This window comes from Chiroxiphia lanceolata, chromosome 1 (assembly GCF_009829145.1).
Source record: "Chiroxiphia lanceolata isolate bChiLan1 chromosome 1, bChiLan1.pri, whole genome shotgun sequence".
Taxonomy (NCBI): domain Eukaryota; kingdom Metazoa; phylum Chordata; class Aves; order Passeriformes; family Pipridae; genus Chiroxiphia; species Chiroxiphia lanceolata.
This window is the reverse complement of record NC_045637.1, coordinates 122,780,201-122,797,872: the sequence shown is the minus strand read 5'-3', so window position 1 is coordinate 122,797,872 and position 17,672 is coordinate 122,780,201. Positions and strand designations below refer to the sequence as shown.

The window sequence follows — 17,672 nt, the reverse complement described above, 5'->3', positions numbered from 1 at the left end:
CCTAAGATGAGGTCCACAACATCTTATTTACTTGATGCAACTTTATTGGTCAATCTGAGAAAGGTTTTTCACCTGCTGACTGCTGTTCCACAGTTTCTGTAATTATGCCCATCATATATATAGGTTGCTTTTTTTCATATCTTTGGTTGCATAGAAATCAGCTTATTTGTTATCTGGTAGGAAAGCACAATCTGAACCCATTAGAATGAAAATTGGTAACTGTGGGATTTTCTGTTCAAACTCTGCCCCCACATAGCTCTGGCTTTCCCTTTTCCCCAATGGCTCCCAAAGGAAAAGCCAGTGTGAATTGCAGACTGCTTGTTATGAAGGGTTACCATGTCACACCAGGCTATCAGGTGTTCTTAAAACAGCAAAATCAAGCAGATTGCAGCCAAACTGTACACTTGGATTCAAAAAATGTCAGGAAAGTCTGTATGAGAAGGAAAAAAGTGAACCAAAACAAGCTGAAGAATGAAGAGTTGTTTTGGATATAAACATTTTCTTTTCTGGGGCAAATTTTACCCTTAGGTAAAAACCAAAAAAAAATCCACCTCTAGCTCGGGAGAATTTTTCATACAGGACTGACCGAGTGCAACCCAAATTTCCCGAAGTCCAAGAGTATCCAAAGGTGAGAGCCTCTGTAGAAGCAAAAAGTGAAAGCTACTCTATTATCGCTGTTCAAAGCAAACGAATTGTTTAAAGCAAACAGTGAGCAGAAGTGCGGGAAAATCGTTTTTTTTCGGTGTTGCTTCCATCTCAGTGGTCTTGCAGGTTATTGGCATCAGGGGAAACTACCCGCCTCCCCTTTCCCCTCTGAAATACGTGACTTCTCTGCCAGTGTTTCTCGCACTCGGTGACTGATCAGGCAGCGCCACGTGTCACGCCAGCGCGTCCCCTCCGGACTCGGACCGAGGAGAGTCCGAACCAGCCCGGGCAAAGCCCGAGCCCCGTCCGGGAGCGCCTGCGCTCCGCGCCCTGGGGACACGGACACGCTCTCACACCCTCGCTCTGTCTCTCGCCAACGCTCCCCGTCAGCAAACACGGTGGCCCTCACACGCCTGTGCTTTTACACGAACACGCGTCTGCTTTTACACGAACACGCCTGTGCTTTTACACGAACACGCGTCCCCTCACACGGCCCCGCGCCGTCCCCGACACGCCCACACGTGCCGCCTCACAGACACGCCCTCACACAGGCACAGTGACACGCGCAGTCACACAGTCGCGCGCTCACACGCGCTGACCCCTCTCGCCCTCAGCCCCCGGCACACTCACACAGGCTCTGTCACACGCGCGCGCGCGCGCTCTCTCACGCACAGTGACACGCACTCTCACACGGGCCGACCCCTCCCGCCCCCAGCCCCCCTCGCTCCCGCACACTCACACACACACACACACTCTCACACACACACACACACACACGGAGGTGGGGGCCGAGTAGAGGCGCGCGCGCTCCCTCCGGGAGGTGGCTGGAGCGGTGGTGTGGGGGGTGTGTGTGAACGGGAGGCGCTCGCGCGCTACCGCCGCGGAGGCCGCGCGCGCGCTCGCCGGTGGTGGGCGGGGGAGGAGGAGCGGCGGCGGGAGCGCGTGCCACAGCCACGCCGGCGGCGCGCGCCGAGGCGGGCGCAGAGCGGCTGCGGAGGCACCTCCAGCTCGCGCCGTCCCTCCGGGAGACCCGCGCGCCAGGGATAATCCATGGGGCCGAGCGGCGCCCGCTGAGGGAGGAGGGAACGAGGAGCGGCGGGAGTCGGTGCCGGCCGGTGAGTCCCCGTACCGGCGGGGAGGTCGCGTGTGCGCGGGGGGGGGGAGGGAGGGTTGGTCCACGCTCTTCTCCCCTCCCTCCGAGCCGGCGGGGAAATGGTGGTGGGAGGCGGGGTCCCGCAGCCATCCTGGCCGAGCCGCTCGTCCCGGCGGCGGGAGCGGAGGCGCCCCGTGTTCGTGTGGCGTGAGGGGGAAGAGCCGCCCGCAGGTAGCGGGGTCGGGCGGGCCTGCAGGGGAGCGAACATGGCAGCGCCAGAGTCCGGGAAGAGGGATTTTTGCCCCCAGAACGAGGATTAACCCTCCTCCTCCCGCCTCCGGATGCGTCCCCGGGAGACTCGCGCTTCATCTGCCGCTTATCCACCCGCCTACCCTCCTTCCCCCACCCCCTTTCCCGGTATTTTCTCTCCTCCTGGAGATTATCAGGTTTCCCGCCCCTCCCTCCCCGGGATCCTCCGCCTCCCCCCCTCCGAGGGGATTATCTCCCCCCTTCTCTGCAGGATTATCCCCCCCGGTTCGCTGTCCCTGTCCCTCACTCCCTGCTTAGGCTCCTCCGCAGCCTCGCCTCTCGGGGATTATCTCCTCTCCCTTTGGGGTGATTCTTCCTCTCTTGATCTCTGCCCCGGCCTTTCCCTGCCTATTTTCCTCCCGAGGAAGTCAGCCCTCCCCTTCCGTCTGCTTCTGACTGGGGAAAGGGACGAAAATGTGGTTGTGATCGGGTGGGCAGGAGTTTCCAGCAGTGCTGTCACCTCCTCGGTCGCTGTACGAGTACTACAGGCAAGTGGATGTAGGCGGTAGGAGAGAAGGCACCAGGGATGGATGTGCGGAGCTTGTAGCGGAGTTCAGCCTGTGGCGTTGTGTTCCATATGCAGGAAAATATCTGCACCCCTTCCGCGATGTTACATCTGATGGAGGTGAAGGAGAGCCGGTCTAGATCAGTGCTTTAAAAAGACGTGCATGGCTGAGTGGTAGAGACTGCACGCCAACAGCCTCCGAGTTTCTTTGAGGAAGGTGCAGCGTACAGGAGTAGCTTTATAAGTGGGAGGGTGCTTGGTTGACATTGCTGCTGTCCGGGGGTCAAAGCTTACTTGGATAGCTTCTGTCTGGGCTTGCAAGCTGGCTTGGGCTGTTGCTCGGTGGTGAGGAGGAAGAAGGCAGGTGTGTTTTGCTGAGGCTCTGATGCTGATGTGGTTCATTACCGTCAACATGCTGGCAGAGAAAAAATGAGTGTTCCTAAAGCAGACAGGGAAGGTTTGTGCCATGTATTTGGCTGCAGTGTAGGTTAAATCAACCTCATCTCATAACCCCTGGTCTTCACGCACGTGGGTTCGCTGGAGGAGAGTTGCAGATCTGGCCATCTTGCAGCACAAGGCCCAGCATTATATCCATTAAACTTCTCCCACTTGGCTTTGAGAGGAGGAGAGGCTGTGAGAAATTGTAGAGAGGCTGGGCAGCTATAAATAGATGTCGGACTAGAGGAGGCTCTGAAATCTTAGCATGCTGCTTCTGAACAGATAGTGTCTGTTGAACTGGTTGGTTTGACACCAGCATCATAATGTTTCCCTTTTTTTCTACTGAGGTAGTTGGCTTTTAACACTTTGAATATGGCTGGACCATACAACATCTGCCAAAAAATTCTTCTTCAAAAGGATATAGACAAAATTCTCATTTACATAAAGTGCTGATAATTGGAGTCTAGTTTGAGCTTATTTAAATGTGATTTTTAAAGGACCCTTCAGAAATATCTTTCATTTCGTCTTCCCTCCATTGAAATGTTTGGAATTGATGATCTTGCTCTCCTTAATTTGTTTTCAAAGTGTTGCGCTATATAGGGTACCTGACTTCCATCTTGCTGTGAAAAATCTGCAGTACTGAGGTATGGCCTCTAGCATTGTTAGGTTTTTATTTTATTATTGAGGTTTTGGAGCTTTTTTGTTTCTTTTCTTTTCTTTCTGTCTTAATGGAATCTTTGACATCTAACCAAAGTGTGTATATTCAGCTTTTTTGAATTCTGAGTGAATTCTGAATTTGTTTTAGATCCTATGCATCACTGCTCTTTCACTTTTTCAACCTGTCTTGTCAAGAACTAATTAATATGGAAATTATTGACAAAATACTGTACTAGCTCTGTGAAATGGTGTCTGTTTTGCTGCTGTATTAGTGGGCTAACTGCATACCGAGACTCTCTAAAATGATTGTAAAACTGTTGCAACATAAGTTCATTGGACCTTTATTGAACTACCTCTTGTGCCTTTTTTTTTTCTTTAAAAAATAATGGAAGCTATTAACTTAAATCGTGGGTTTGTTGTTTTGGTTTGGGGTGGTTTTTTGTTTGTTTGTTTGTTTGTTTGTTTTTAATTAAGGAAAAATAAGAAAGAAAGTAATGAAAACATGCCCGGCTAACTGAAGGAGTCTTAGTGAAGGCTAATAGAGAGGATGAATGTCTGCAGGAACCCTGACTTTTAGGACCTTTCTTATTGAAAGCATAAAATTTTAATATCATCTTTTTTTTCTTTTTGTGAATTCTTGTATATGCAAACCTCAAGGAGGTAGAAAGGAACAGAAATCTTGGCAATATGACTTACTAGTTTTGGCACTTCTATTTGAGGTTTAATCGTAGTAAGAGCAGGAAACCCAAGTAATCTACAAAATAATTTGGCTTAATATTGAGCTGTTAAGAATGTGATCAGAACATTATCCTCAAACACTGTGTGTCTTTGGCCAGCATCAAGCTCCAGCTTGGTATTAGGTCCTTGTGTTGGGTATTTCTAAACACAGAAAAAAAGGTCAGTGATCTGGAGAAAACTTTATAGTACCACAGTGACAAGAAAAAGACTCTTTAGTGTGTCTTTGTACAGTGTCTCAGTCCCTGAATCATTCTGTTATTCTAAATGCATTTGTTTGTAGAAATTACTTACAGTTTGAGTGCAATTTTATAAAAGTTCAGTGTCCTGCTTTAAACCCATGCTTTCTGCTATAGTTATAGGTGATTTAAAGTTATCATTTGGTGGGACTGTTACTGCCCTTTGATGCTCCCTGCAGGACACTGATCTCTAGATCAGGGAGTCTTTATGCTGTAGAAAAAGGGGGAGGATGTTCCTTTTACTTAAGAGACAGGTATGCCCTTAGGATTGTGATAGTGTTTGTGGTTGTAATTTAGGTGTTGCTCTCTCCATACAGATGTGAAATGAATTATAGTGTTTCAAGATTCGAAAGGTAAAGAACTCACAAGTTTAAATAAAATGCCCTGTTGTGTTTTGTGTTTGAGGTAAAAATGGATAAAAACTGTAATGGGTTGGCCTGGCTCATGTGGTGAAAACTTGACTTTTTAGAAGCATCTTGCAACTGGAGGGGTACAGACACCACTGGACTTATTTGTCCCATACAAAGTACGAAGTAGAATATGATGGTAGGATTAGGAGTGAGTCTGTTAGTGGGAAAGTGGTTGTACTGTCCATGATGAGAGAAGCAGCTCATAGAAGGTCCTGGAAAAGGGTGAGTTTAATTCAGGCTGACATGTGAGAGACAGGCTGAAATACAGGTGTGCTGGTCACAAATGCTGTTAGAAGGCTTATCTGAGCCCATGGTCACTATAACCATTTCCAGATGGATCTCAGGTTATACTACAGCAAAACTGTAGTACAAAAAAGCATGGTGATGGTAATGTGCTATGCTGTGGCTTAAAATTGCGTTTTTTTCAGAATAAAGCAAGACTGAATTGTGTGGTTATGGCTGATGTCATTCTTACAAGAATAATGGAGATAAAAAAAGAGAAAGGAGAGGTTAGGGAGAGGTGTTTTTCCATATCAAAACATTTACATTCTTATTTTTGGTTAATTAGAGTCTTTTAAAGCTATAGCCATTTCACAACATGTGTTCAATAATAAAAACTTAAAAGTGGGAGGTTCTCTACTTTTACCATCGTGTTTAATTATTTTCAAGGTCTCTAGCTTAAAGGAAAAAAGGTGTTACGTACTGAGAATGCTTCATATTAGCAACCATTCTGTGGGTTTTGCACATCAGTTATTTAAAGAACTTGTTCTAATGTTAGTGTCCAGGTCTCATGAAGGGATAGTGGAAATCAGCAAGATACTGAAATAAGATGACATTTCAGATTTACTAGCAAAAAATATTATTTAAGAAATTACTTATACATGTTTTTTAGGAGTGTTAATTAGTTTTGCATTCTGACAGGCAACTGTTTGAGAGCAGGGACTTTGTGAAATCTGTGCGAACTGCAGGGAATGGCAGTGGTTTCTGCAGACTTGTGCTTGGGACATGACACGTGATGACACGTCACACGCAAAGTCTTCGCATCTTACACAAAAATCATTGCTCTTTTACTTACCCAAATCCCAAAGTTTCAAATTACTGTTTCAGTTAAATTCATTTTTCCAGTAGATGGAAACACAACTGTTGATTTCAAGTAAGCTTAAGCTTTTACTTTTTTATTGCAAACATTTTGTCAAGACTGTTGAAATAATGAAAATTAGAACATAAGAAAAAATTTAAATTTTTAAGATAGTCCATTTGATCCTCTTTTAGTGAAGTAGTGTTGGCATTCAAATACTGTTTTTGTAGAAAGTGTCTACTCCAATAGTTTGGTTTTAATTTTCTAATTAAAACCTTATCTCCACCCAATGGTCATATGTGCATGAATGAAAAGTTAAAGTGATACCTTTTTAAACGTCTGAACATGGGATGGGGAAAAATAGATTGAGGGTAAATGAGACTGAGGGTAAAATGATTGGGTAAAGTTTGGTTTGTAAGACTAGTAGTGCAATGTAGGGAGCACTCAAGTAAATCAGCAGGGGAATAAAAGAAAAATGCATCAGCCATTCTGACTGTTATTCCATTCCTTGATAATTTTTTTTTTTTTAAGTATTTGATTCCATGTTCATTCATTAGTTGTTCAGGGATCTGCATGCAGGTATCATGTGAGAGGTTTTGTGTGTAAAACATGTCAGCAACTTTTTATGTGACATTGATTTATTTTTTAACAAGTCAGTGGGCCAATTGGTAAGTCAGCCTTTACGTATCTTGTTAGAATTCCACCCCATACCTTTCCTGATCCTCTGTTTGAAGTTTACAGGAGTCTTTTTGGCAAGATGAAACTGCTTATGCAGCAGAAGTTCTGAAAGTGGGAAGGCAAACCGTAGTCTAGTGAATGAAGTGAGGGAAAAGTTTTATTTCTCCTTTCCAAGCACTTCTGGCGTACTGTATTGTGAGCTGTTGTTCTGTAGCAAAGCACAGTGTTGCTGGACAGAAATTGCTTGAACAATACTAAGTTTGCCATAGTCATACTGCTGCTTACAGCTTCACATGCATTTTTCGGGTCACTAGAAGGAGCTGTAATTAACAATTTAAAGTTCAGTTTACGCATTCTTGGTAAAGAACATGAGGGCAGGGAGAAGTCAGTAAGTGAAACTTCATGTTCATGGAGCGTGCCATGGTAAGGCAGTCATCTGAATTCAAATCAGGCAGACAGCTGTGCTTCCCAGATCTACTGGTACGGCTTTGCTGCTTACACTGGATTGGGTATGCAACAACCAAATGGGATGAGCAGGGCTTGATTTGGTCACTTCTGACCAGTGCAGCTGCTTTATATAGATTTAATATTTGCACTATTTAAACAACTTCCAGAAGCGTATTGCTTGATGTAGCTGGCATTTGTCATATGTGATCTTCCCTCAGAGGACAAACTCTGTGTGTACACTGCTACATGTGGTATTTAAAGCAGGGTTCAAGTGAGGCTTATTTATGAAGTGAAACTCTGGTGATACTGGGGCTGGCTCTGTGATTTTTGTTTCGTTCTTTTATAGCTTTCTATGCAGTGGCCCACTTGCTGCATGGATAAAATTTAACCTTAGCATGAGCTTGTTGTGTGAGAGGAGTTGTCCATCGTTAGCTCTGTGATAATCTTAGAGGTGTCGTGGCTCAAGGGGATTTAAATGAACGGACTACCTTTGAGTCGCTGTGCTTTGGGAAGCAAGATAAACTGGTAACCAGTGTTGCTGGGTTTTAAACAGCACTTCTGTAAAATTAGCTGGTCACACAGAAGTAATGATTGTGCTTGAGTTACTCTGATGGTTCTGAATCCTCATCATTCTGCTGCTGCCTGCGGGGATCACATCCGCTTCATGTTCCCATTGGTAGAAGGGAAAAATGTTTGAACAGTTTTGAGGACAGGCCATAAATGCAGTAAGAGAAAGGGTGGGAAAGGAGTTGGAGAGCGTTGAAGAGTTGGCAGTCGAATTGTCCCTTGAGTTTGACACATAATTCAATAGGAAAAAATCTGTCCATCCATCTGTCTGTCTGCACCTCCACCACCATTCCCCTGCTTATTTCCCAAGAGGTAGATCTTAGGGGTCCAGGCATTGTTAGAAATCTTGCTGTTGGGATGGGAGAATAACGGGGTGTGTACACTGGTGAGAAGGGTAAGAGGATTTGGATGTTGTTAAAAGGTGCAGAAAGGTGTTTTTTATTTAGTGATTTCCAAGTGTGGAGCCCGAACGCTCCGGGTCTCCTCAGAAAGGTGGCTCGAGCGCGCCCTCCAGTGTCCACACTGGGACAGCGGCGCCGGGACGCGCCCGGGGCTGCCGGAGCCACTGCTCTGTGTGAGTGACAGAAGCAAGCTCCGGTTGTGCGGGTGCCTGCTTGCTTAACTGATTACACTGATAAATAAGCCGTGGCTTCTTAACAAATAAGTAGATAAATGCATTTTAAAAAAAAAAAATCTGCTGTAGCCAGAACGTGATGCAGTTAGAAGGCTTGCTCTGGTAGTTGGATCAAGAAGTGACTCCTATCCAGTAATCTATTAGTTGAAGAAACTGGTGCAGTCTCTTTGCTGGGACCACTTGTGCTGCATGCACAAGTTTACTGCTGAATGGAATTTATTAGCTATGAATTGAAGCGTGCACATTTAACTGTCAGATCTTGGCAAATAACTCTGCGAACAGCACGGACTAACTAGGCAGCAGCAGAATGAAATGTGTAGTTCTTACCAAGTTTACCATACAGTTCTCAGTCTTAGGTCAGATCCCATGCTGGTCAGAAACACAGCAGGGACTTTCTGAAGGAAGAACTTCATCGGTACTAATGAGTAGGAAATGGAAAAGAGAAGGGCGGACTATTCAGCAGCTGGACTCCTAATAAAGTGGAAGGTCTCAAGGTGTATTGTCGTAAGTAATTTGAGATTTCCAAGATTTCATAGATGTTTCATGGATGATTTCAAGTTTCTAGTACTGTTTTGCTTTGTTTCTTTTTAACTGTTCAAAACTTGAGCTTCTGGCTCCTAGTAGAGGTGTTTTTTTAGACAAGGCATAAGGTTAGGCCTTGTTTGACCACACACCTTATTTCTCCATAAAGCTACCAAACTGTTTTGAAACAGTTATATCACAGTGAAACTGTCAGAATGGTCCTCTTAGGTCTTGCTATTAACTGGAGTTGTTGAAATAAAACACTTCATTAAGTAAGTTTAAGCTCATAAGAATATAGTGTTTGGTGTTCTTTTTAAAGTAATCTCGTTTGTAAGGTACCGGCAAAAATCTACATAGAGAAGCTTTCAGTGAAACCCATAGGAATTCTTTCTTTAGAGTTATAAAAATTAGTATAATTACAAATTTGGCAAGAAGTACTTTTATAAGACGTTCCAGAGCAATCTGCTACTTAGCTTAGAATGTATGGGCACTATATGGAAAAGTGCAACTGTATGTCTGTTCTTACTTGACATCTGGTGTGATACAGTCTTACCAGTTACATGTATCTGTTTGCCACCACCAAGAAAGACCTTATACAGAATATGTACTTTTGTACTCAAAGTTCTTTTCTCAGTATGTATGTCATTGTGAGGGTTTTACACATTTCAAATAATAATAAAAAAATAAAATCCCTTGGGCCTCCCTACCCTAGGCATAAGTGATTTTACTTTAGAAATATAATTACTGTACTTCCAGAAGGTAATCTCTCTGGACAGCTATAGACTAGTTTGAATTAGATTACTCTGGTTTTTCCTCCAGGGCGAGTTAATACATTGAGTTTTATTTTTCTGTAATTACTTCAAAATTCAGATCACTTCTAATGCTTGCTATTCTTCCTTATTACTAGATTGGGAGAGCTAAGAGTACTTGCATTTGAAAAGTTAACATCAACTTTTTTTTACCTGTAACTTTATTTCTTTCAGGTAGGTATCTGCTCTACTTCTCAGCTTCATACAGCTTATGTTGTACTCATTTAGTCTCAGTTGTAGAGTTTCTTAATTTGAAAATACTGGAAATATTTACTTAATAAGCAGAGAGTAAGCACACTAAATCTTTCAGCTGTGACATTTAAACAAGTCTAGCTCAAGCAATGTTTTTGTTAAATCTGTATTTCCAGAGTTCTGCATTTGCAAACCTTTCAAGTAGTTTGGCAGTAAGCTGCATGGATAAAACAAGTTACTACTTTTACCTCTATTACAAAATCTTAGGACAGAAAGCCAGTCAGTATGAAAAAAACAGAGAAGCAGAGTCAGTCGTGGGAGATACTCGGTCAAGAAAATGTTTTTCCCATTTTTTTCATGAACTTCAGCAGGAAGTGCAAATCTCTGGATAGATGACTGTGAACCCCTGTGGGACACTAATTCCAAAATGCAAATGCTTTTATATAAATGACCTGTTTCTATGTGGATTTTGCTTAGTTTAAAAAGTAGCACTACACTTAAGCACTAAATGAGAGAAATCTACAGAGATGAATTTGTAGGTGAACCTCGTTGTTTGATAATATAGTGCTGTCTTGAAATAGAAGAAAATCTTTGGTGTTTTGAGGTCTCAGGACATGACTTCCTGGTTGTGTTGAATACAGGGCTAGCCAAGATATCTGTAGAGGCAGTTCATTTTGGTTCTGTAGTTGGCATCTGGTATCAAAGTGCGGGAGTGTTATGTACTAATGCAAGATTTGTCCTGCAGCCTAGCTACATAACACCTGAGTCCATTGCAAACCTGAAAGTATTTTGGTGCTCTTGATACAGAAGGTTTTCAAATAATAACACCTCTCATTGGGTCGAACTGAAGGTCCATCTAACTCCTTTTTACAGCATGCAGTACAACTTCTGAAACCATTCAGAGTCTATCAGGAGCTCCTGTTAACATTATCTCTGAGCAGATTTTCAAGACGGCAGAAGTCATGGATGTCTCTAGATGAGAAGGAGCTGGAGCCAGAAAATTTAGTGTCTGGATAGCCTTAAATTCAGCTTCCAGATAGGGATAAAGAAGCATAAAATGATCCCTGAGTGCCTAGACATCATTATCCAAAAACGGGTGAATAATTTCATTGTGCTAATCTGCAAGAGTGTCAGAATCCAAAATTTAATGCGTTGTTCACGACTAAAATAACATCTTATGTAATTGCCCTGGGCCTGCACATTAACAGCTTCCTAAAAGATCTGGTAGCTTTGCAGAGGGGATTGAAAACTAAGACAGCAGAATGACTGATAATGCTAAAGATGTAAGACTTGAAGGTCTCCAGAAAGTCCATCCCTTTGTAAACAACAGATAACACACTTGCCACACTTTCTCTGCTTTTCTGCAAGTCATAAGGGAGCCAGTGTAAGTGCAAGAGGATGAACTACAATACCAGGCACAGATTAGCAGCTATGGGTATGGCTACCTGTAAGCAAAGGATTCCATTTCCCTAATATTGCACTGAAGAAAGATCTTGTATCAGGACCCTTCTCCTGTTTGATGTGATCTTGCTCTACATTAAGGTATTACCCAGGGTTGTTAGCAGTAATCGGTTGTAAGTGGCAGTTCAGTCCTTTAAATGCCCTTTAAAAATTATGTTTATTTTATTTTGTTTGTATGTGTGCATATGACTGTATACATATATGTATACATAAATAAAAGGAGGAAATTTTTAATAAAATATGGTATTTTATATATATGTGTAGAGATGCATGTGTGTATATAAAAAGAGCACTTGTCTCTAGACAGGAAGCCCAGCATCTGTGAGCTGACTAGGAAAGCATAAAAGCAAAGTAAGCATACATAACATTTTCCCCAGGTAATCTCCCAGAATCCAGCTAATATTTAACTTGAAGATTTTTTTAACCAAATTATGTTTGTGGATTGCTTATGTAATTTGTGTTGTGTGCTTTTGCTATTCAAGATACTTCCATTTCAAAACTAGTCTCAACTTCCTAATGGACTAGTATTCATACATAAATTGCTACTGAGCACTGGAGATCTGTTTGATTAAACATGAGAAACTCTTATCCTTGGATTGGATTACTGTTTAGTTTCTTTAAATAATTGACATGGGTTTTCACTGAAGTGCTTGATAACTGAGATGTGATACGTGTATCATTGTAGCCTACTGTGAAGATTGAGCCAGTGCTAGTTCTTGTTTCGGTAACAGAGCTGGTGGCAAGTTTACAGCAGATTAATGATTACCCATATATTAGTTTCGGAAGCATGTCAGACTGACCAGGATGCCCACAGATTGTTCTTTGGTTGGCCATTGCTCCATTCTGCCTAATAATGTGTCCAGGTGGAACAGCAGAAATAGATGTTTAGCCTCCAAACACTGGAGCCTCTATGCCTTTACATATTCACCTACTCTCCAGGGCTGCTGGCACCCTGTGTGAGGTTGGACCTAGCTTTGGCCAAGATCCTGGCATGGCTTTAAAGGTTCTTCTGCTTTCAGTGTGGGGTTTTAATGAACACAGACAGATACTGTGTGTGTAATGAGACTAAGGGAATAACATTTTAATAGTTTGAATTTTGGGTTGGTTGGTCACTGAGCCCTTTTAACTTACATGTCTGTGCTGATAACAGGTGATAACTTCCATGTCTATGCTGATAAACTAAAGGGAAGACTTCTGGATTAGCAATAAAAGTGCTCTTTCAAGTTAGACTGACAGTATGGTATCTTGTACCTGGCAACATCTTCAACTGATCTGTGGAAATGCATAGATAATATGGAAACAGATCACTGTTTCAGATTGCTTTCATTAAAAATCATTCTTCCTAAAGTCTCTCCTCACATGGTCCTATATCTTACTCAGAATTGGGAACAAACTGTAGCAACTGGCTCATCTTTCACTTACTTCAGTCATTCTACAGGTAGCTAGCAGTTTGTTACATTCAGTATTACTTGGAAAACACTTCCAAGTTGACAGTAAAGACTTTTAAGCTTCTAGATTCAGTCCTGTGATCCCAGTAAGAAGAATGGAGTCAGGAGTTCTAGACCTCCTTGTGTTAACAGTGAACAGGAGATGTATTTTGTTCAGTGAAATCTACTTAATGTGAGATCTTAGAATCCAAGCAGAATAACAGCATAGCGCTATAGAGACAGTTTCTACTACCTGTTGGAAATGTGCTATCAAGGACTCAGAGAGATGTAAAGAGCTCTTTCCTCTTATTTTTCAGTCTGTTGTCTTTTCATTTGTTGGTAAAAGTCAAGGTTCTCATGTTTGATCCCTTCATCAGTCGGTTGAAGAGGCAATAAAGAAGCACTGTCCCAATACAGTTGTCTAATAAAGTTTTAAAAAATACTTTTTCAAGCTGATTTTCCTATTACCTTTTAAGAAGAAGTGTAATCATTGGCAAACCCCCAGTTTGGCCTAAGTGGAATGCAGAAGCTCTCAGGCTTAACATGAGCTGGTAAGTGTATAAAACCAAGAGCAGTTCCATTACCAAGAACTTGATCTAAGCTTTTGGAGGTACTCTTTCTTCTTGGGAGAAGAGATTTTGATAGTGGTAGGTAAAACAAACAAATAATTATGGTGGGGTTTTTTAATTTAGTTTAGAAATAATGTAACAATGGAGTTCAGTAAAAATTGACTGAATTTTTTTATCCCAAGTTGCACTAGGAGGGCAGGTTTTCCTCTAATTATTGGTATGTCTTCCTCAGAGAAAAGACGATGGTATAGCTAACTTCTGTTCTCAAAACCAGGTATAATAAGTGAGACTTGAACAGACTTGTGTTTTCTCTTGCTGAAGAAATAGATCCTTCGGAAAAAAAATTGATATAAAGTGCAGCATGCATATACTTCTTATATAGAAATAGGAGAAAAAAGAGAAGTAAAATTTACCAGCTATACATTGAATATTGTCTTTTCAAGTGATGCCCAAAAATACTCTTGTACATCTGAAGATGTTGAATGCATCATAAATCTCAGCTAACATTGTCTAGAATTGCTATACTTGGTTATCTGTGACCAAAATTAGAATCCTGCTAAAGCTTCTGTTACATACTTTTTAGAGTTCATTGGCAGCTTCGGCTGAGTTACAAAGAAGAGGAAGGCAAAAGAAGTGAGGAGTCATGAGGACTCTAGATCCTGACCATCTAACTTTAAAATAGAATTTAAACTGTTAGAAAAATCTCTAAATGTCTATAGCACAGGTTCTTTTTAATCAAACTGCTCATGGTTTTTATGCAGCTAAGCTGCCATTTTGGTTTTCTGCTGTTTCTTAAGCATTTTTGTATACTTAGGAAACATTAGGAGTACTTTCTTGAGTGAACAGAAATATGCAATGAATGGAAGGAGAGTGGAAAATATCTTGAGTATATATGAACCAAATGGGTTAATCAAGACTTATACTGTGTGACATTTCACAGTTTGTACTTAAGGAAATATATGCAAATACCTCTTGTCAGCCTATTTTGAGGGGATCTGAACATATAAACCTCCGAATGAGTCTTTCATTCAAGTAGGTCACTTCCTTTTTGCTTTTTTTTTTCCTGGAATAATTCCCTAAACCAACTTTAACAGATGCCTTAACTTTGAAGTCACAGGGACTACTTGCTTGCTTGCAGGCGAACATACAATGAAATGCTTTCCAATAATATTTTAGCAAATTCCACTTCTCTCTAATATGTCTAACCCAACTTTTTTAAAGTCAGCAGGCTGAAAGAGGAGCACAATGAGTGGCAAGTTGAACCTACTCAGCTTTGGGAACCTCTCTTTCTTTCTCGTCAAGGAAGAAGTGTAATATCATCTTCCAGGTAAAAGTGCCAGGCTGTGTACATGAAGACAGGGGGAGCAGGTGACAGTACCATTTAAACACCCCTTCCAGCATGGTATAAGCACCATGTTTTAGTGCTAGACTGTGTACAAAAAGGACAGACCAGGCATGGTTTCCTGGGCCATCATCTGGAACGTATCATACGACATTTCACATTTTTTCTTTTTTCTTCTGATCCATTCCTTTTGTTGTATCTAGTTTTTCTAACTTCATCATAATGTGTTGCCTACCTTCTAGCCATTTTTTCCCTTTTATTCAATAAATTTTCAAATAATTCACTATTAAATAAGTGTTTGGGACTTTGGGTCTCAAACAAAATTTTAGTTTTATTTATTTATGTGTTGGGGAGGTGACCAACTCTTCTGTGTATGGTAGGGTTTAAATTTTGGCTAAATGTTTTAAACACTGATGTTGAGGTGTGTGCATATGCATATGTTACGATGGCTGGTTTAAACTGGAAAAGATGACTGTAAAAAAACCCATGAGAGATAATCTGACTCTAAGATGATCTTGAATTTCTGCATCTCGGTGGTGTTTAAACTCATTAAAATATATTTTCCACCCCTTCCAAAATATAATCCAAAAAACCTTCAAAGGATTAAAGTCAGTTTTTCTAGAGGCATCTTTTACGAAGTGTCAGGAGTGATATGTCTGTAAGTTTGTTTGGGATGCTCTTGTGGTGGTATGTGTCTTTTGTGGAATCTGTTTCCCTTCCTCAGAAATCATAGGACACTGTGTGCTATTGGCTTTGCTGTGAGTGCTGTAGACTCAAGTAAAAATGTTTGGGGAAAGCAAGAATGTCTCGGATGCAGTTGCAGTGATATTTCCATGCTTCAAATTTGTGGTAGAGTCTTACAGCTGTGCTGCACTGTGCACTTCTCATCTTGTCAGTCTTTGCATTGTTTTTCTGTATCTATCACACAGAAAAATCTGTATCCACCTGTTCTTAGAAAGCCCCATAACTGAAGAGCAAGGCTGGTAGAATTACTGTATTGATTATTTTATTAAGTCTTGAACTTAAGATAGTCTTCCTGATAATTTAAAATGAGAGCTCTGACATGTGTGCACATACAGCACTGTGTGAATGTTCCTTCATCACAAAAAGATACCTGGTTAGGTTCAGGTGTCTGTCTGGAACAAGAACTGTCTGCTGAGTGATGGACTTCATTAAAGAATTAGGAAAACCGACAGGCAGTGCTTTATCTGTAAGGCTTTGGTAAAAAGTCTTTAGGGGAACGGTTCTACAGTATCCTATTGTTAGTATTGTGTTCAGAATGGATGAAAATGTTTTTCAGTTTATATTGAAGTTTCTGGTTTGCTCACGAAACCAGGAAATTACAGGGCTTTTTGGTGCACTCTGCTTTGACTTGTTTGATATGCTAACAATTCAATTATTTAGCACAGGAAGATTGGTTTTGAGCACATGTGAAATTTATGTAATTGCATTGTGAATTTCAAGTACTTAGAATGTATATAAAAAAATTGTCATGAGACTATTTAATTCTCCACCCTTTCAGCCATAATTTAGTCCTGTGTTGAGCCAATGCAATGCATGCTTGATTGTATCTTTATCCTTCATAGCCCTTGATGTCCATTGTTCTGAACAGGGAGATGGTAATTAATTTTTGAAAAGAATTTTTCAGTACAGACACCTGGCTTCTTTTTTGAACTACTGGCAGGAGCTCATTCAAACCAGTCTCTTTGGTATTAAAAGGCAAGCGTTGATTCCTTCTGTGTGAAAGTTGGCTTGTCTGGCTCTGAACTTGTGCTGAGAAGTGATGTGGTATTTAAATCCTGACACTGTATTTGGAAAAACAGAATCTCTGCCAGAGTTTCTGCAATTGAGAAAGGTTCTTTCATGTTTCAACTGCTTCAGTCATTGAACACAAATTCCTTCTTATGGGATCAAATGTGATTGCTATTTTCTACCATGACAAGTACTCGGTGCCATCAGTAAGCTTGATTTGTGGAAAGGCTATTATGCTAATGAAAATAAAAAATAAATCTCTAAGCAATATGGTGTTATTATTGCTAAGGTCTCTTCCAAACTGATCATTCCAAAGGGAGTTTCAACATGAAGATCTGATGCTTCTAATGCACCTCTCTATGTGCAGGTTGATGGTAGTAGGTGGACCCGCAATCCAGTGGTTGCTTACCAGGCTGCTGGGCTTGTGCCTTTGTTAGTGTGCCACTGGATCTGTCCGGGGACGGGTGTTCTGGCAGTCTACCTGCATGGGGTTTACTTTATTAGATCTGTTTGTTCAACCTAGTTTTCCCTCATCACTGGACCAAAAACCAAGCTAAAGTCCAGCATGTGACCTTACAGCTTAGCACGCACTTGTAGCTAGCTTGTAGGATGCATGTAGCTGAGCTATCAGGTTCTGTTGATTTAGGGAAGTGCAAGCCTGGGTACTTAAAAATATCAGCTGCTCTTTGAGTAGAGACAGTCAGCCAGATTCTGTCCTGAGTGTAGGACTTGTTCCTGAACCACATGACAAGTGGAATGTTTACAGGTCTGCTGGGGGCCATGTTAACAGACAGGGTTTCATTTGGGTTTTGGGCATGTCTTCAGGAACAGGAAAGAAATACAGTTGATTATTTGAAAAATAATTGAACAGATTAATTTCCTTTCTACAAAGATGAATTTACATTTTCTGAAAATGCATTCTTAGGCTATGTTTTGTTTCAGACCTTTCAAAATTCTAAGGAAGAATGGGGCCATTTGACTTCAGTGCCAAATTTGCACGAGACGGTGACTACTCCATCTGTTTCTTGCTACCATGTGCACTGCGTAACCTCTCTGCTGAGATAGGACTTGTTTTCTTTGTTACCATAAGTTATGAATGTCATTAATGTGGTTTTGACCTTGTAACACCCAGGGAGCGTTGTATCTTAGCATTATGGAAAAAG

At 41.5% G+C, this 17,672-nt stretch overlaps 1 protein-coding gene across 14 annotated transcripts in view; it reads left to right on the top strand.

The window, feature by feature from the left end:
• The first annotated feature begins 1,568 nt into the window (after window positions 1–1,568).
• MPP6 (membrane palmitoylated protein 6) overlaps window positions 1,569–17,672 on the top strand; it is a 59,615-nt gene continuing 43,511 nt past the window's right edge. For 11 of the 14 annotated variants that reach the window (XM_032685929.1, XM_032685936.1, XM_032685901.1 and 8 more), the window contains exon 1: window positions 1,612–1,760. The gene's annotated coding sequence lies outside the window, so the exon portion shown is untranslated. Of the gene's footprint in view, window positions 1,761–1,947; window positions 1,970–17,672 lie in introns of those variants that run through there. The other 3 variants (XM_032685874.1, XM_032685825.1, XM_032685815.1) reach the window with 3 other exon arrangements.